This window comes from Solanum stenotomum, chromosome 9, assembly GCF_019186545.1.
Source record: "Solanum stenotomum isolate F172 chromosome 9, ASM1918654v1, whole genome shotgun sequence".
In the NCBI taxonomy this organism is placed as follows: domain Eukaryota; kingdom Viridiplantae; phylum Streptophyta; class Magnoliopsida; order Solanales; family Solanaceae; genus Solanum; species Solanum stenotomum.
The window spans coordinates 42,370,210-42,391,909 of NC_064290.1; positions in this window are offsets into that span (position 1 = coordinate 42,370,210).

Below are 21,700 nucleotides of genomic sequence, written 5' to 3' on the forward strand. Positions count from 1 at the left end.
CATTCTCATCCCTTAAATAGTAGGCATACGAGCTCAATCTTGAGTTTCCTTTAGTTGCTCCATCTATGTTGTATTTGATCCACTTATCGGTGGGTATTCTCATTTAACCTTGATGACCTTAACTTTAGGACTACATTCCTTTAGCTCCTTAAGGATTTCAAGCAAGCTTCCTCCCCTTATCATGTTAGGCCTTTTCATTTTAGCCAACATATTTATGTTCCTGGTTACATTGTGCATGATTCTTAGCAGTGAAATGTTTTTTCCTACATGCTTCTTTTTGTTCCTTCTTTTCCACAATTCCTAAATTATAAAGTCTGGGATAGCTCTACAATAAGGTCTTATATCTATCTTAATGTGGATCCCCTACCACAACATTATAACTTCCCTTAAGTACAATTATGTAATGTTTAGACCTGGAAAAGAACATAAGTGAGACCAAGTCTTGTTAGCAATTTTTTATTATAAAAACACATGTGATAGTGTTTCTTGATCAGGTTTGTCACAGAACCAGCATCTAGATGGTCGTTCAAGATCACATCTTCTCAGCTATCATCCCTGGGGATCTTAAACTTCCACATCCTCCACATCATAAATGTTATTTTTAAAGGCATCCCCTCATTCCAAATCAACCTATGAATTATATTAGGGTCCTCATTGTGCCTTATATAGTTCCATGTTGTTTTGAATGAAAAACTTCCTCACTTATCTAACATCCAGCAGGGTTTGACATTTTTATTACCTTTAGGAGGCTTAATTTGCATAGGATATGTCCGAAAAATTCTGGGGGTAATGTTTCATTCAATAATTCCACATCTCATTCCCCATTTTTTGTTAGATCCCTAACTTTTTCATACCTCTCCTCCCAAGAGAAGTTGTCTCCAGTAATTGTGTACATGTCCCCGAATCCTGTCCAATTATCATGCCATAGTGAAGCTGAACCAATTTTAGTTCGCCATAGTATTTGATGTTAAATTAAATCTCTTGCCTTAGCATTTTCCTCCACACTTGAGAGTTTTCTCCTCCTACTTTCCACATGGCTAGATTCTAATTTTTCGACTTGCAGTATTTGTTCCTCATGTATTCACTCCATAAAGTTTGTTTTGTTCTACAATTCCACCAAAGCTTGCAAAACAAATTCATTGATACATCATGCATTAGTCTAAAACCTAGTCCTCCTTCCTCCTCTGGTAGACATAGGTTTCCCCATTTACTCAAGCGTCTGTCTCTTCCTTCCATGCAACTACTCCAAAAGAATTGAGCAATCATTTTTTGCACATGTATTAATACATTGCTTGGAGGGTTCATGACTGATAAATAATGTATAGGGGATAGTATGGAGTACATATTTAATCAGCACAACCCGTCCCTCGTAAGATAATAACTTACCTTTATATCCTTGTATCTTAGCTCCAATCCTTTGAATCAATAGCTGATAGTAGGCTTTTTGATCTCCCTTATAAAATAAAGGGCAACCCAGATAATTAAAGGGAAATTCTTTCCTTAGGATTCATGTCGCCATTTATGCAACCACTAATTCTCCTCCATTGACACTATGGTGCAAATATAGTGCACTTTTGTCTTTGTTCACCTTTTGTCCTGATACCTCTTCATATGCATTGTTTCACTAATCATTTTCATTGTACCTACCTACACCTTACACCAAATGATCATGCCATTTGCAAAAGCTAAATGATTTAGCTTCAAGTTTACTTTTGGCATACCAAACCTTTTAAACTCTTTCTTTTTCATCAGGGCATTTAAAGCTCTAAACATCACCTTTGATGCCAATATGAAGAGAGTGGGTGAGAGAGGGTCGCCATGTTTTAGACCTCTTGAGGATTTGAAAAAACCTTTCGGTTGTCCATTTAGCAAAATTAAGTACCAATTGTTGCTAATCAATCTAAAAACCATATCAATAATTTTGTATCCAAAACCCAATCTCCTTATCACCTTAGATAGGAATATCCACTCTACTCTATCATAAGTTTTCATCATATCTAGCTTAATGACTAAGGTGGCTTTCCTTTTTCCTTATTTCCGTGATTATTTCCTGAACCAGTAGGACATTCTCTGCTATACTTCTTCCTAGTACAAAGCTGCTTTTTATGGAGAGATTATTTGAGGTAGCATACCTTTAATTCTCTCATGGATGATTCGTAAAAAAATCTTATTCAAAAAATTACTCAAAGATATAGGCTTCAAATCTGAAAATGTAACACCCCGTATCTGAAACAGACCAAAAATGTAGATTTTGAGAAGTTCCAGGTGCAACCCATGGTTGCCATCCACGGACCATAGGTCAGACCACGGCCCATGCTGGTGGTCCGTGGTTCACCACTAAAACCCCTCCCAGACCCAGCTCAGAAAATTAGCTAAGTCTCGACCTACGGTCTGTGGCCTGTGTCCGTGGTTCAAGACTCTTTTACCCAGCCACTGACATGAACTACGGTCGACCAGCACGGACCGTCATTCGATGCACGGTCTGTAGGTCTGACCGTAGGTAAGGGTCAGCAGCCAGTTAGATGAAAATTGTAATTGGGTCAATTTCAAATGGTCATAACTCTTAGCACAAAAGGAATTATATGTCTCATGACCTATGACATTATATATAATTGAATCCTCTTTCCAACGCCACCGAGTTTACTAAAATCTGACCTCCGAGTAAAAATTTATGCTCGTTTCAGTGAAGCCATGTTGGGCAGACTTGACCGACGATCTCAATCTACAGACCGTAGATTGAATGACGGCCCGTCAATCCCGTCCGTCAGTCACTCCGACAGAAGCTAAGTTAGGGGTCTTTTGTTCTTTTCCTATTTCGTTTAACCCCTAAGCTACGTCGTTTAGACCCTAAATTATGATGTTTTAGTCAGTTTAAGCCTAGAAACATAAGTAGAACTTACCTAAGTCAAATCATTCACCAAAACTTAGAAAATTAGAAGCGTAACAAGAAAAAGAGGCGACCAACCCTAGTTCAAGAACGTAGCAATTTTCCTCCAGTTCCAACCCTGAAATCGAAGGATTTCTCCATGGAATTCGTCACCAGGTATGTGGGATTTCACTAGTGGGTTCCTTTCACCCATTAGGTCCCTAGTTTTCAGTTAGTTTCTTGATTCCCTTATTATGACTAGACCTAGGGTTTCTTGAATGTTAGAATTGTTGGGTTCTTAACTGTTAGAATGATCCAAATCAAATTAGCATGCTAATATTCAGTTTATTGCATGAATTCCAGAACCCTAGCTATGTATTTCTTTAGTTCTTGAATTACACATGCTAGGTTAGATATTTCAGTTATTCAGTTATACATGCCTCAGTTATTAATGCATCAATATTAGTTTAATTGTTGCATTCTCAGTTTGCATGTTCAGTTTTGAGCTATCCAGTATTTACAGAAATTCAGTCATAACCAGTTAATCACTTAATCTATTGGGAGTAGCATAATACCGAGTTGGACTAGGGTTCAGCGTACCCATATAGTCCCAGAACTACGAGCCACGTCGGTGTAAGTCCCCTATGTGGGCAATACCAGTTAGTGATCACGCCAGTCATGCCTCTATACCTTTGGCCGGGTATATTGAGTCCTCTCGATGGGGCGTATACATCGAACTCCATATTTAGCTCATGTGGTTTTATTGTCGGTTATTAGTAGCTCCCACAGTTCAGTCAGATCCTATTGCATTGACCATTTATCAGTATATCCAGTATTCAGTTTGAGCATGTTACAAATTGGTCACTACATTCAGTTATCTCAGCATTCAGTATCTATATCATGTTCAGATTATGTCATTGCTTATTTGCTTTGTTCAATTATGATGTTATTTCAGCTTTACTCTATCCTGCATGTTCAGTACCTTTCAAGTACTGACGCATACGTGCACTATATCTTCTTGTGATGTAGGTTCAGGTTCTCAGCATCCAGATCACGCTTAGATCAGTTCCCGATCTTCAGTTTAGCAGCATCAGTGGTGAGTCCTCATTCTTCGAGGACTAGTGACATGTTTATCTTTATCGCTTTTAGTCTTTTAGTTTCAGTTTTGGTAGATCTAGTTGGGGCATGTCCCAACATTTCTAGTCAGTTTAGAGGCTTATTTCAGACATAGTTAGATTCAGCTTAGTATTGAGTTAATATCTTCTTTGTATTAAACTCATCAGTTTTCATTCATCTCAGTTATAGTATTATGGGTATTCCCCATCTTTTCATTTTTATTTATGATTTAGCTTTCGCATCAGTTTATTATCGTTAGTATGCTCATGATCATGTTAGCAGGGTTAGCTTGGGATCATTTGTGGTCCTAGGTTCTGTGTCCGTGTCTCGGGGGTAGTCTTAGGGCGTGACACAAAAAGTACTAGCAATCATCTTTTTTGGAATTAGGACTAAGTTCGTAGGCGTGTTGAATCTAGATAGTTTAGCACCATAGAAAAAAGCTTTAGTAATTTTGTGAATGTCTTCACCAATAATTTCCCAAGCACTTTGATAGAAGGCGCATATCATCCCATCTGATCCTCCTGCACTATTTTGATTGAGCCCCATAACCGCTTCTCTGACCTCTTCTGTTGTTGGCATTCTCTACATCTCCTCATTCTTTTCTCCACTAGCTCACTACTTGTGGTAGTTCATTTAACAATTCAAAATCTCCACTAGCATATTGCATTGTGAATTATTTGGTATAAAAGTATATTTTTGCTCCTGAAATATCCTCTTGATCTTCTAACCATTCCCCTTCCTTGTTTTGTATTATGTTTACATGCAGTCTGCTTCTTCTACCTTTCACTATGGTGCGAAAGAATTTTGTATTTCTCTCTCCTTCCTTAAACCACTCCATTCCAGCTTTTTGTTTCCAGAACTCTTCTTCTCTTTGAAGTTATTTTATTAAGGTTGTTTGTGTTTTATGAAGTCTTTCCAGATTTAATCCAGTTGGATTTGCTTCAAATGTCATCTCTTGAACTTTGATGGAGTCTTTCAATGTGGCTATTTCTTGAAAAATGTTGTCGAATGTATCTTTACTCCGTTGCGTTAAATCTCTCTTAACCCTTTTTAGTTTATGATGAAATACACTAAAAGGATCCCTTTCAAAGTCCGTTTTCCAGTGGTCCCTCACTACTCCCATGAAAGATTCTTCTTTTAGCTAGAAATTCAAAAATCTGTACGATTTACTCACCTTCTCAGTGGTCACTTTTAAAATGATTTATAATGGTGTATGATCTAACCTACTCCTTATCAGGTGCTCTGTCTCTACAATTGGAAAGACAATGTGCAATTTATCGTTACACAACCCTTTATTCAATCTTTTAAAGATTCATTCCTCATATGTTCTACCATTCCACCACATGTATTTTCTTCCTTTGAAACCCTTATTCTCCAAATTACACATGTTTATACAGTGGTTTAAGTCTCTAACTTCTGAATCTACAACTGGCCTTTCCCTTAGTTTTCCTCTTCATTACTTTCAACATTAAAATCACCTCCTACCATCCATGGTATCGTTATAGTGTTTGTCAGTTCATATATTGACTCCCACAATCGAAGTCTTTTTATTTGTGTGTACTTAGAACATATCAGAGATATTAGAACTTCAATGCCCAATCCTTGATTCATCAATTTGATAGTTAACATCTGCTCTTCATCTCTTATCAGTTCATATTCAAAAATCTCATCAATTAAGGCCTGGATCTTCCCATTAGTGCTAGCTACTGCCTGTTCCATGCCCAACCTTCTTCTAAACTCTTCTAGTCCTTGATTATTTTCAAAAGGTTCCATCAACCCAATGAAGTAAAATTGACATCTCGTATGGAGATTTATTAGTCTTGTAAATGCTTTTTGAGTGTTTACTGACCTAATATTCCATAGTAAAGCCTTCATTGATAATTAGGATTTCTTACAATCGTTCTCTTAGATTGTATGGATGATGTTTGAGCCTTTGTAAGATCCTCTTCATTTTTTTCCTTTTGTTTAGTATATTTTCCCTTGAGTTTCCCTGTTTGTTTAGGCGATAAATCACCTTCCACAACCACATGACTTATATTTTGGGATGAGTTGTCCTTCTCTACATTCTCCATATTCTGCTTCGAACTCTGCTTTAAATCCCAATTTTAATCCTCCCCCACCTTTTCGTCATCCATCTGAAAAACCAGTGGTAGAATTTCCTTATCATTCACTTCAGCCACCGTCATAGCACCTTTATTGATATCATTATAACATTTTTCCTCGTTTTTATTCATCTTTAGCCTTTTTTTTCCTATCCTTCCCCTTGAATCCCTTGGTTGCTTTGAATAATCTCTTCCTTACATTTCTCTACCTCTATTATCTTTTCATTGTCTTTCTTTTGAATTTCATAAGTTTCCTACTTGTCTTTCTGCTCCTTGAGGTCAAAGGTTTTGTTCACCCAATCTTTGGTACTTTCCCCTTCCCTTTTGCTCTCATTCCTTTCTGCTTTGTCTATTTCTTTTGCCTTCCTCAGAGCTTCAAAGGTGTTATTATCTTGATAGTCGATATCCCCTCCTATGTGCCCATATTTGTCCCTTTTGTGTTTATTCCTTCTCCTTATCATCCATTCTTATCTATTTTTCTTGTTTCCTACCACTTTCCCGCTTGCTAAAGTTCTTCTTTGGTTTGTCGTCGTTCCAATAATGTTTTGCGTGCTTTCTTGCCCATCCCTTTGCTTTTCTTCTTCATTCATCTCTGGGTGAATTGTCCAGAAGTTTTGTTTGTCATGACCTTGTAAGCAATATTATTTGCAATATTTAGGCATGTAATTATATTGCACTTTAATCCACTTGGATTTATTACTCCTATCATTTTCTTCGTTAATTTTTACTCTCTGGGTTAACTTTGCAGTCAAATCCACTTTGATTTTTACTCTAGCACAACTCGGCATAGTATGATTCTTTGTTGCTATGTCCCCCATTAGGGGCATGCCTACTGCACTTGCTATTGAGAAAATAGCCTCCAAAGTTTGGTGGTAGATCTGAAACTGATATCCACGCCACTCCAATAGTTGTTTCTACATCATGTTTAAACCATGGATCACATTTAAGGGTACGCATTTGCCAGTAATTCTCCTTTGCCTTAAAATAAAAGGTTATGGAAGATAAGAAATGCACAAAATCCTCCATCATTGTAAGTCTAATCAGTATTTGCCTTGTATCCAAGACCCCTATCGAGCAATCGCCTTTGATACCACACTGACTTGGGATCGTCTTCCTCAGTTCTGCAATATCTGGTTTGCCATACAGAAAAATTCCCTATAATTGCATACTGCAAATTTTCCTTAATGATTAGTGATCTAACTTTGGATTCCTTCCATGTAATGCTCGGTTCTCACTATTGAAATTAGAATTATCACTAGTTTGACCGGTATCACTGGGATTTGAGGAGCTACGATTTTAGGTTTAAGAAGGGTGGTATATTGGAACATATTAGAGTCTTTGTGGGTGTGGGTAGTTTGGATTCCAGTTTTTTCTGTCATAGGTAGGGGTGGGAACTTCTCCAGTGGGATGATCCCACCGGTAGTATTGGCGGGCATGTGACCGCCGCTTTTCGTAGGGTTTTCTAGAGCGTTTTTTAGTTTTGTTGTTAAGGATTAGTTAATCATAATTAGAAACAAATTACAATCGTGAATACATTGAATACAATGGGATATCCACTTAAAAGCTAGTTATGAATGATAATTATCTTAATTATAACTACTGGACTCTTTTAACCCCCTAAGCTTCAGTCATTCTCGTAAGTTCTTCTAATTTGATTGGATTTAAAAGAATTATCATACTTTAAGAAAGTATATGATGAATTCTGTGTTCAAATTTCAACATAACTAATTAGTTAAGTTCAAGAATAATGAAAATGATATGACCTAATCAAACGTACACCCTATTAATTATCTTTTTCTTTAAGATCAGTAACTATTGTCCCACCCCCACTTCACAATACATAAAATAGGTCAAAAAAACACATAAATACTTTTTTTTTCTAGTGGTGCTACATTTTATTTTATAAAAAGAAGAGTGAAAACTCATGCTAAGAAATTTTTTTCTTAATTACTTCAAATGATTTTGTTTACAAACAAGCTAAAATGTCATAGCTATATTATTGCAATAAACAATAATAGAGGAACCTTGATTGCTTCACATTGTGAGTAGTTGCAGCAGTATGTCATAATAATAACAGCACAATTCAACAACATAAATAGCATAATTGTGAGAGCAAGTAACACAGAGATTTGCATGACAGTTTCTGTCAAAGTCTTGAAATGATCCATTGGGAACTCATAAAGGAAGTGATCGCATAAAGTATAATTACTTGCTACCTCATGCAATTTCCCAGTTTCAAAATCGTACCAATATTAGTAGTTATGGTATGTTTCCACTAAAATCAGGTGGGAGTTGTATGGATGAATATAATTAATGGAAATCCAAAAGTGAATCATCGTCGTCCCAATGGAAGTATTAGGTTCATCTCTGTCAAACTCACCTTAAATTTAAGCCCCCATTCACTACTAGTTTTGTTGCCGCCTGACATAGCTTTTAGTAGTACGTGTAGCATAATGGATATTGCCTTGACAGATACCCAATTGAAAAGACCAAGTAAGCTTACATCACAAACCAAATCAATCTCAGTTAATTTCATACAATTATAAGAAAAAAAGATTGATCAGAAATTTGATCTAATTAAAATTGGTGCCAAAGTCATGTCCTTTCATCAATAAATAAAACATAAAATTCCGTCAATTCACTAACAGAATCAATAAATAAATAAGTTTCTGGAGCTAATTACCTTGAAACCAAATCTTCATCTATTATTTTTCTTCTCTTACCCCAAATCTACCCAAATAGAAGATGTTTATTATTCTTTAAAAAAATAAACATATTTTTTTAAGAAAATTAAAAGTGAAAAGATAAGAAACTAATGAAAGAGAACAAAATAAAAAGTTTAGAGTAAAAAAACAATTAAAATAAATATTTTACAAAGAAAGAAATGAAAATAATTAAATATATACAAGTTTCAATATATATATATATATATATATATATAATAAAGCTACATGTAGAGGAGCTCACTAACATGCTTCTACCACCAAGAATGACATTTATTTTTTTTCTCAATTATTCCTATTTATTACTCCATCTGTCCCAATTTATGTGGCACTTTTCATTTTTTGATGAGTCAAATAGTTTAAGTTTGACCTAAAATTTGTGCATAGAATCTTCAAATTTTTTTGAAATGAAATTTATATATTTATACATAACGTAAAAAGTATTATAAGTCACAATAATTGACAATTCAAAATATTTAAAAGATATATGAAAAATTTATTATCCAAGATAGACTTGTTTGAATCTTAAAATTCGAAAAATGTCACATAAATTGAGATAGAAGTTTTAAAGTCATTTTTTGAAGGACTATTGAGTTTCTACATTTAATAAACACTATAAAAAATATTAATAATATGTTGTAAAATAACCTAGAGTTCACAATCGTCAAGACTGACTTGGTTATCATTGAAGTATGGATCCTAAATATTATGTACAAAAATTATAATTTAATTTAATCATAGAAATTAAACCTGATAAATGTTTGAATATAAAATAATACCTTAAGGACTCGTTTGGTAGGAGATATTAATCAAAATAGTCCATGGATTAAAATTTAGTCCAACAAAAACATTGTTTGGCTACTTTATTTAACCTAATCCATGGATTAGTTATACCTCATACAAGGTCTTATCTAATTCCTAGAAAAGGGAGGGATAACTAATTCAAAGTTTAACAATCCTTAGATAAGACCCCTAAATGACTAAACTATCCCCAAATCTTTTTTCCTAATTTTTGTTTTTGTAATTTAATGCTTTTTTTTTATTTATATGAGAATATTTATAAATATTCTTTAAAATTCTCCAAATTCGTTCCATGTGATTTGATGATTTCACAAATTAATATTTTTTTCTCCATGTTTGATTTGTTATATTGGGTTGGTTTTTTCTTTTTTTTTAAATGTAGTTCGTCGATTGACCACTTGAACTATTTTTAAAAAAAAATAAGTTTTGTGTATTTGAACAATTTACGTAGCATTAAATCTATGTTAAGTTCAAGGTATATTTGACCAACAAAAAAATTAGAAATATATTGTGCTATCAAGGATCTCTATGGTGGCATATCACACCTCAAAATTAATAATAATTTTTTTAATATATTTTAGTATTTAACTTGACAAATTAAATAAAATATAAAATCTCATAATAACTCAAGGGTATAATAGGAAATAATTTTTTTCTAGAATTTTAAACCAAACATAAGATTAAATGAGAAATAATGAACCAAACACTTAATAAAAACTAATCCCTGCATTATGCATCTTTGTACCAAACGACCCCTAAATGTCTCTACGTGCGAAGTAGGCTTGTACTTTTTAATAATATCATTATCATTAGTAAATGTAACAACTCTAAACACATCAACTTGACTTCTTGACTTTGACTGTCAGAGCTCTTCAATTCCAATTTAAACAAGTATGTACTATCCACAATATTGTCCAACTCCATATCTATGAAGCCTCTATAGTTCAACATGGATGTCAGGACAAGACCCACGACATCCTAAACTGAAAGGAAAGGGGGGAGTCCTCCGGAATGCAAGGAGGCTCACCAAAAGCTAACTGGAATGCTAAATGATATCAACGGAACACCTGTTGATGATCCTGAACACCTGTATATGCACCATAGAATGATGCATGTCGAATAACCTCAGTACATTGAACGTACAAGTATGTAAAAACGTTGAATGAATAAATAGCTACATTGATAAGATTGGAAGAATACTCACCTCAACTCAACTCAATACAAAGCACTAATAAGAGATGAAATGGTTAAATCGTCATAAGTAAAAGATAGATGTATATAAAAATACAATAAATTATTCTTTACTCTTATATGGAAGATTCTCTAACCGATAACCATCACTATGAGATATGTGATGATACATCGTCTTGCACACGCTGTCAGAACTGTTCTATATGCTCGAAAGCAATAAGGAGTCGTCTAAAAAGTATGATCATTTACCCATATTGGCTACATAGTTTATGAGGAATGTGAGTCGTCTGAACTCATTCCATATCGGTGCTTAATACTACTCCCAATAAATATATATACTTATGCTCAAGTATAAATATTCTTTCTCTGTTTTGAGGTAATTACTCAAAATAACCTCTTAAAAGAGGTAACTGCTCTAAAATATCCTGAACTCATAAACTATTTTGAGAAATCAAAGTTTCTCTTTTCTCAATGTAAATATGTTACATTAGGGAATACTTAGTTCCCTTATATTCTTTCTCAATTATGTATGGAACTCTTCTCAAAACTCATCATTACCTTTTCAGAAAAATTAGTTTAAGATCATTGTTGGTTAAAAAGGGTTCTTCAATAATAACTCTATAAAAGCTTTTGAACTCTCCTCTTAAGCTCAATTTAGTTTTGAATGTGCATTAGGACATGTGATTAGGATATGCTGGAATTTTCAAAGGTAAATGAAGCTTATAGGAGCTAATACAGAGAAGGGAAATGTGGCCACAACTTAAAGGAACATACGCCGGATGAAATAAAGAAAATAATTGGCCCAACAATCCATGGCGTACTGTTGGCGCAGGGGGCCAAGCCATGAACTTCATAAGTCAGGCATGGGTGCATTGTTGGCGCAGGGCACCATGCCCTGAATTTCATAAGTCAGGCTTGGGCACACTACTGGCGCGCTACCCCATGGCTTGAACTACTGAAGGCCAGGCCTAATGCATTACTGGCACGCCGGCCCAAGGTCTTCCCCAGTATCCTCGACAAATTTTCAAGTTAAATTAAGACCCCAAATTAGTTTAGAATTGGGAAATTGCTCCTAACTCTACTTTTTTCTCAAATCCAAAACCAATACATGAGAACTTTCATACAATTCCTTTTGAAAACATTAACTTTACTAAATCAATAGGGATCATGCGATACCAAGCATGAAAAACACTATAAGATTCAGAAAACAAAAGAATCAAAGCGTCAATTGTTAAAGAACATAATTCTATATCAAGAACTATGAATGAATCCTTTAGATGTGACGATTTCTAACTGAATTGAGAAGTAGGGCGTGACGAAGAACTAGTCCAACACTATGATAGCCTTACATACCTGTAAAGGGTAAAGGTTCTAGGCAAAAATCGATGGAAACTTGAAGAACGCTTGAACCCTTGGAATATTGCTCTAATTCTTCTAAGTGTTGAAGAACGTGAAAAGATGTGTTAATACAGATTAGACCCTTAATTAGGTGAAGAAAAAATGCGGATTAGGCTTAGAAGGGGTGGGAAAAGATCAAACTACCCCTCTTAAAAACTGACAAGGTGCCTTAAAAGGAAGGTTCTTTAAAACGGGCATATCTTCTTACTCTGAACTCGAAATCAAGCAAACTTGGTGGCGTTGGAAAGAAGGCTCAAAGACCTTTAATTTGATAGGTCATGGGCAACCTAATTCTTTATGTTCTGAGAGATATAGTCATTTGAAGTTGACCCAAAACTCAAAATTGATGGATGACTTGTACAAACCCCTTTTATCCCTTTTCGAAGTCTGAGGTCTTACAATATCTCCCCCTTGGGAATATTCCTCCTTTGTGATAGTTATTTAAGATAAATCAATATACTTTAAAATATTATAGTTTGTAGCTATATGTAGGGTTTTAAACTATTGCTTTTCCTTTTGATTTAATTTTCAAATTTAATTGAAAAATTATATTTAAAATAATCTAATTTCGAATGGATATCAAAATAAATGAAGAAAATCAAATAAAACGTTAAAAAATAAAATACACTTTTGCTTATTATTTTTTTAAAAAAAATACACATAATTTTTTAAGAATGTTTTTAATGAAAAGATAAAAAAACTAATAAAAGAGAACAGAATAAAAAGTTTAGAGTAACAAAAAAATTAAAATAAATATTTTACAAAGAAAGAAATGAAAATAATTAAATATATATAAGTTGTAATATAAATAATCTAATATATACAATAAAGCTAGATGTAGAGGAGGTGACTAACATGCTTCTAAAGTCAAGAATGACATTTATTTTTTTCTCAATTATTCTTTTTTATTACTCCATATGTCCCAATTTATGTGGCACTTTTTATTTTTTTGATGAGTCAAATAGTTTAAGTTTGACTGGGAATTAGTGCATGGAATCTTCAAATTTTTTGAAATGAAATTTATCTATTTATAAATTACGTAAAACGTATTATAAGTCACAATGATTGACAATTCAAAATATTAAAGATATATGAAAAATTTATTGTCAAAGATATACTTGTTTGAAGCTCAAAATTCAAAAAGTGTCACATAAATTGGGATAGAAATTTTAAAGTCTGTTTTGAAGGACTATTGAGTTTCTATATTTAATGAACAATATAACAAACATTAATAATATGATGTAAAATAACCTTGAATTCACAATCGTCAAGACTGACTTGGCTATCATTGAAGTATGGATCCTAAAAGTTGTGTACAAAAATTATAATCTAATTCAAATTAAACCTGATAAATGTTTGAATATTAAATAATACCTTATATGTCTCTACGTGTTAAGTATACTTGTATTTCAATAATATCATTGTCAGCAGTAAATGTAACAACTCTAAACACTTCAACTTGTTTTGACTGTCGGATGTCACGGACTTAAAGTCTTACTAAACCTCCGTGCGGCACTTGACAACTTACTCACTAATCTTTCAAGATCTTATAAGCTCAAGTGAGTCTTTGAAACTTAGATCGCTAAGAGAATGTAAATAAAGACAAGAGAACTTTGAAAGAAGGTCTTGTATTGCTTTGGAGAATGCTTTGCAACTTGAGTGATGTTTGCTTCAAGCTTGGATGGATGATTTATAAATGAATGGATCATCTATTTATACTACAACCTAGGGACTAAAGTGCAAATAAAAATTACTACACAAATCCCTAAAGTATTTACACTTTGGTCCCTCTCTAAAGTTCTCTACACTTTCTAGGAAATTCTAAAGTCTTCTTGAAAATTATCTAGGGTGTTCTAGAGTGTTCTACTAACCTCTCCACAACTCTAGATTTTTCTCCCCTCTTTCGGCGCAAAACTTGAAGGGAAAAGTGGCGGGTCATGACACTCTCCCCCACCTATTGATGCGACGACCGCGTCGCATCACCGGTGCATAGATAACTGAGTCTTGTCTTCTCGTATGCGCGACCAATAGTCCATTGACTCGATCAACGCCCTCGTGCAACTCCTTCAGTTGCTTCCTTATCTCTTTTAGCTCGGTCTTATGGTCTACCTCCTTCCTAGGAGGCACGCGTCTTGGCGGCTTCTTTAGCATCACGAAATTGTTCATTTCTAGAACCTTCTTAATGCATGGTGGAAAGGACCTTCTTGCACCATCGTATTCTTTTGAACTTGCAATGGTGGTTATAAAAGTTGACTCCTTCTTCTTAGGGTTTCTCTCGAGCTTCATGGTCGTTACTCGAACTTGTATTTCCATCATTGGTACCTTAACCAGGGGCACCATGCATGATCCTCTTTGCTTCATGACCAAGAGTTGTTGGAGGTAAGGATCGATCACTGCGTGGCACTGCTGGAAGAACTCTTGCCCAAGAATTATGTCAAAGAGGTCTAAATGAGTGACAATAAAGTTGGTTTTACCTTGCCACTCGCCTAGCGTGATGCTTACTCCATGTGTGACTCCACACACGGGAGTCGGTGGTGCATTGACCGTCCTGAGTTGAGGGTTACTTGGATTGTAACTCAGCCCCAACTTTGTTGTTGCCGTCTTGGTCATAATATTGACCTCTGCACCCGTGTCGACCATAGCACGAGTGGGTCTTCCATTAATCATGAGGTCGACATACTATGCGTCGTATTCTCTCGACTTCCCTGGCTGGTTCGTGATATCTCTGCATAGTCCTATCAAGCCTAACTGCATAGTCTATGCGCCTTGTCTTTGCTTCTGTGCATCATTATCCTTCCTCTCTCGCAGGATAACACCAAGAGTTTTCAGTTCAGGGCACCTTGCATAGCCATGTGGCCCACCGCATATGTAGAAATCGTTTCTCTTTGTAGGTTCTGACTTTCTCTCAACATTGCTTTGACGTCCAGACTTCTTGCCATTGGACTTGTAGATATCATGATTCTTGGGATGTGGCCGTTGCTCCTCGACCTTGCCACAATCTCCCCCACTATGGTCATGACTACCTCTCACTTCCTCTCCTCCGGCTCTGTCGGGCTTCTCATGCTTGAAGTCTGTCAAAGCTTCGTCCTGCGTGATGGCTTATCGATAGTCCTGACATGTCGATGTTCCAAATCCATCCTGGCCCCATTTTGCAGCCCATCTATGTAGGGAAACAACATATCTTCATCCGTGAGGTTAGGAATCTGAAGTGTAAGGGTGGTGAACTACTTCACGTATGCGCGTATGCTTCCTGTCTGCCTCAGCTCCCTCAACTTGCGCTTCGCCTCATAGATGACGTTGTTAGGGAAGAAAGCCTTTTTGAACTCCACTTGAAATTGCTCCCAAGTGTTGATGGTGGAAAAGTCCCTTCCCTATTTCCGACTCTTTACGCCTCCACCACAACATGGCCATCTCTGAGAGGTACAACACCACAGTGTTGATCTTACTCTCATCACTCTTCACCCTGTTTCAATTGAAGTAATTCTCCAAATGCCAAAGGAAATTATCCACCTCTTGCACGTCACAGACGCCTTTGAACATAGATGGCTTGGGAGCCTCGACCTTGGCCTCCCTATCTCGGTCGAAGGACAATGATCCTCCAACTTCCACGCCCTTCTTGAGTGCTTTCATATCGGACTTCATGGTCTCAATCGTGCTTAACGCTTCCATGAGCCGACACTCCAAGGAAGTGATAACCTCCTTCATCTCAAACCCGACACGCTGGCGTCCCTCCAACTCCTTGCAAATGTTATCGGTCTCCTCAAGGGTGAAGTCCTCCAGAGTCTTGAACTTGCCATCTACCTTGTTCAAGCGTCTACCTAAGATCTCCACGGCCTACCTCACAGTTTCAACCCTTGCGATCCACTCCTCTTCGGGTGTGACGTCAATGGGCTCCTCGCCACGGTCATCGTCACTTGCTTCAGTGGTCGAAGGTGGGTGAGATGTTAGCGCCTCTCTTGGTGTAGGGTCGAGCAGCGTTTCCTTGCCACTCTTAAGGTGCTTCTTTCCCTTGCAGTTCTTCTTCCCACCATTTAGCCAGACGTTGGTGGTGTTAGTGGCGTTTACGTCTCCTTTATTAGTCATTCCCTTAATATCAAACCTTTGCTCTGATACTTCGTTGTCACGGACTTAGAGTCTTATTAAAGCTTCGCGCGGCACTTGACAACTTACTTACTAATCTTTCAAGATCTTGTAAGCTCAAGTAAGCCTTTGAAACATAGATCACTAAGAGAATGTAAATAAAGACAAGAGAACTTTGAAAGAAGGCCTTGTATTGCTTTGGAGAATGCTTTGCAACTCGAGTGATTCTTGCTTCAAGCTTGGATGGATGATTTACAAATGAATGACTCATCTATTTATACTACAATATAGGGGCTAAAGTGCAAATAAAAATTACTACACAAGTCCCTAAAGTATTTACACTTTGGTCCCTTTCTAGAATTCTCTACACTTTCTACGGAATTCTAAAGCTTTCTTGAAAACTATCTAGGGAGTTCTAAAGTGTTCTACTAACCTCTCCACAACTCTAGATTCTTCTCCCCTCTTCCGGAGCAAAACTTGAAAGGCAAAGTGGCGGGTCATGACACGGAGCTCTTTAATTCCAGTTGAAACATGTATGTATTGTCCACAATATTGTCCAACTCCATAGGATATGCAGACTTATTTGCAGCATCAACAGTCTTAAGAAAAAGATATATATTGCGTAGTTAGAATGAAGATACTGGAACAAAATGTATAACTTAAGGGGTCGTTTGGTTTGAAAATGAGTTATGATGGGATAAGTTATGTTGGGATAAGTTATGATGGGATAAGTTGTGTTGGGATTATTTTTTATTGAGTGTTTGGTTTGTTGTATTCAAAATAATAAATTTTAAGAACAATTTATTTGTTTACAAAAATGCCTTTCATTAATGTAAAAATTGATATAACAAAAGGGTTGAAAGAGACATTTTTGTCATTTACCTATTTTATCCCGGGATTACTATACCACCCAAAGAGAGGGATAACTTATCCCGGTACTAATTATTAATCCCGGGATAAGTTATCCCGAACTTGCCAACCAAACAACAAAATAAGTTGTACTATAATTTAATCCCGGGACTATATGGTATTATCCCTCACACCAAACGACCCCTAAGAGATAAAGGTTAAACATGCTTAGAATTTTAACTTACCTCAAATAAATTAGTAGCAGTTTTTCCAATCATCTTTGTTTCTACCCAATCCCACAACATAAGGGAAATTTTGCCGGTGAAATTCAAAACTTTAACTTTTAGCAGTTTGTACCTTGAAAATTAATTCTATTAGATTATTGAATTTGTATGAGACATTGAGAGAAAAATATGAATTTTGGTTATACCTACGGATGACTGATTGAATGGTACACCTTTTACAGTATAATTTGACCCCCTTTTTCATCAACCCCCTTTGCACATTGTTTGCATGCTAAATAAAACCATCCACGATCTATTTCTAGATGGATTCTCTTTGCCGCAATAAAATAATTCTCTTGCCGCAAATAGAGATTAAATAATTATTGTTATATTTTTTTGTTTATAAAAAAAAGTGTGTTGAATTAAGGAATGAAAATTAATTACTTACGGGCTTACAATCAATCAAATCCTCAATATCATGTACTTCAGATGTCAATTTTGTAGCAATAGATTGACTCTTTGGTGAAGAAATTTGTGTAATTCTTTGTGAGCTTTTTCTAGTAATTCGTTAACTTGAGGAAGAATTGAATTGATCCAAAGCGTGTAAACGTGCCAAGTGTTCTTCTCAGGAATTTGACCTACATAATTAATAATTTTTATTAAGAGTTTTCTAATTGTGTAGTTCTCTTGAATAGTAAAGTTAGACACTTAAATAACCTCGAAATTAATGTGTCTTAATCAATTGCATGACAACGACAATAAGCTTGTCATTGGAATTCATCCAAATATGATTTGATTTATTCCACAAATTCACCCCAGAAAATAGTTGAGATATTTTTATTTCTACATAAAATGTATATGGTTAAGAATATTAATTAAAAATAATGAGTTTTTGTGGCATGTATTTATTAATTAAATTGTGACATGTTGAAACAAACCCGATTTTTCAATACAGATACATAAACATTAGATTCATTGATAACCAAATTATAATAACAACACTTGAATTACAAAGAGAAGTAGTGAAATAACAAGTAACTAAAAATAGAGATAAGAATGGGGATAAGAAGTTAAGACTCTAGAATGAAGATGAGAGGAAAAGACATTTTCTTCATAATACGCATAATCCTCCAAAAACCGCAAATGACAACCATTTTAAGTCTACTCAGCCTGGATCCCAAGCAAAACAAGCATTGGGCTATCTAATTCTTGGGCCTCTTTGTGGTTTAGCCTCAAGCCCAACAACTTGGCTAGCCGTGTTCACAACAATACTCTCCCCTGAAATGAGAACCTTGTCCTCAAGGTTCAAGTAGAGCCAAATTGACGAGGGAAATGTAACACTCTCGTAAGAGAATTTCTCAAAAAAGTTCAACACAAAAATATTTGTTTTGTGTAAATTCCCTGCCATGTGATTTAGCATAGAAGGCAGTGGCACCTGTAAGTTCTGGACGCTAACTTCTGGAGGCATGTAACGAATTCTAAGAAGTGTTGAAGAACTTGGAATAGCTAGCATTTCCACATTGGCTCGAATTGGATCCTTGTTAAAACGAATAGATAGAGAGAAAGATGTAGCATTTCTAAAACCAATCCAAGGAACAACCATTTGCTCAACCAAGTAAGACGGTAGAAAAACATCAGTATTAGAGCAAGTAAGCTTCATCCTCGTTTTCTTCGTGTAACAAAGTGCAATGCTCCCCTCATTGTGCGTACAATTAAAAAATGACAAAGGACTCCATGGCGTTGAACAATTTGCCTCACTTAGTATTGCTTCCTTGTAACAAAATTCTCGCTAATAGACATGAAAAAGAGTATGATATGTCCATGGAAGTTTACTATCATTCTTGAGGTCGTGCTTCACATCTTCGTGTACATCTGCATATGGAGCACTCACTAGAAGACCATCTGCATTATAACTTTCTCGCCTTTTTACTGGTAAAACATGAAAATCCTTCTCAATGAGAAATCTTTTCATAAACACTAGCTCAATTAAAGCAAGGAGAAAGAAGGCAGAGTCAGTTCGTTTGGCATATTCAGCAACATAGTAGAAATGTACATCACCAATGTGTCGAGGAAATAAATATTTATGGCTAGATTGTTGGACATCATTCACACTTGGAGGTTCTTGCACTATGCCTTCAAGTTTAGCATCAAAATTTGCATATAGAACTAGTAGGTGTACTTCCCCTGCAATGTAAAGACCCTTGGATGCATTACAACTATACCCAACAGAGGACTCAATGAATAAGGTTTGACCACCTGTAATTGTGAAATATGAACTCAAAGGTTCCAATGCTACCAACGCCAAGTCATGTGTTATTGGGTGCAAGCAAAACCAAAAACTATCTGATCCTTCATCTGGTGAATCATTAGTGTCACTTTTATCTGTCTGCAATAAAATATCGCTATTATGCACACCATGAATTTTATTTTTAATTATTTTGCTAATGTAAAAATTCACAAGCAAGTGACGTCCAGGGTCCCACACTTCAAATGGAAACTCTAATCCAAATTGGTCAGGTGGAAATAGATACCAAGTTAAGATAAGTATAGCCTGACCAAGTTCATGAAGTAGATCAATTATACCTCTGTTTATAAGCTTTGCATAACTACGAGTGGAAAGAATAGAAGACATCTCCTCCCAACGTTGAACAATTTCGAGAGGGTAAGCTTTTCCGAAGTACCCAACAATTAATTGATTCCAACGATCATCTAAAATATTGTGAACATCAAACATGGCAAGGTCACAGGGAATAGATACGACAGAATTAATATATAATGAAGGCTTATCCACATTTGCAATAACAAATTTTATAGGTTCGTCTCTGATGGTAACAACGTCCTCTTCATTATTATTATCTTCATTTTTAGCCTCTTCATTGCAACCATTAACCACAACAAGTCGGGAGAAAGAATTTAACAGATCATTAGGGGCAATGGAAAGTTCAATAAGCTTGTTGGATGTATCGAGAGGATTTGAATCTTCGTACCTATTAGACAGTTCATCAAACATCTTGCACACATTGGTATTGCTTTTACATTCTGATTGATCACCATGAACATGTGAGTTGGTTATGTTGCTCGATTGTGGATGAATATATGTGTGCCTGTACATCTGACTCACCGAAACTCGACAAAATATCCTCACAACGATTTTGGTTCTCAGTCACGTAGGTTACCTGCCTGAGATTGTGGAATCTCTTTGCCGCGGATTCATATCATTTCTCTTTAAATTGAATTCTCACCTTATCAGCGAAATGCAGCGGCCAATTCGTTAATTGATTATTCCTAAATAAACACTAGTACCATTGAAATGCTTCACCATCAAGGTAGTACGATACCACCATAAGTTTCTGATCTTCCTCAATTTTATAGAAATCGAATTAATACTCCGCTTGGACTATCCAAGCCTCCAGATTCTCGCCTCGAAACTGCCATAGTTTGGTGTCCATAATTGTGTTTAGGGGTTCAGAAGAGGTCCTATCCTTTTCCTTCAAAACTTCCAGCAACATTGAACGAAATTCAGCGAGATCTTTAGAGATAGAATTCTTTAGTTCTAGGATTGAATCATCAACGAAAGCTTTGAGTACTTTTTGGTCCTCCATTAGAGACACCTCTGGATGAAAGCACCAATGAAACAAACCCGATTTCTCAATACAGATACATAAACATTATATTCATTGATAACCAAATTATAATAACAACACTTGAATTACAAAGAGAAGTAGTGAAATAACAAGTAACTAAAGATAGAGATAAGAATGGGGATGAGAAGTTAAGACTCTAGAAAGAAGATGAGAGGAAAAGACAGTTTCTTCATAATACGCATAATCCTCCAAAAACCGCAGATGACAACCATTTAAAGTCTACTCAACCTAGATCCCAAGCAAAACAAGTATTGGGCCGTCTAATTCTTGGGTCTCTTTGTGGTTTAGTCTCAAGCCCAGCAACTTGGCCAGCCGTGTTCACAACACATGTGTACTCATAATCATATATGTCAACGTTCATGAACATTCAAACACTTGTTTGATACACTGTACATTATCATAACTCACAACTTCTTCAATAATATTTACAAAACAGTGATAACATAAATGAGTATTCGGTATAAATAATAATTGAAGTAAGAATAAGGAACAAAATAATAGAAAAAATATAAATAATAATTGAAGTAAGAATAAGGAACAAAACAATTAATGGAAGTTCTAACTTTCATAAATGTGGAAGTTACAGGAACATGCTCTGAAACTGTATTTTTTAAAAGTCTTCATAAAAAATAATTTATCGCGATTAAATTTTATGTATTTTGGAATCAAATGTTTTCTCATTTAAATAAGTTTAATTAGCAAACTC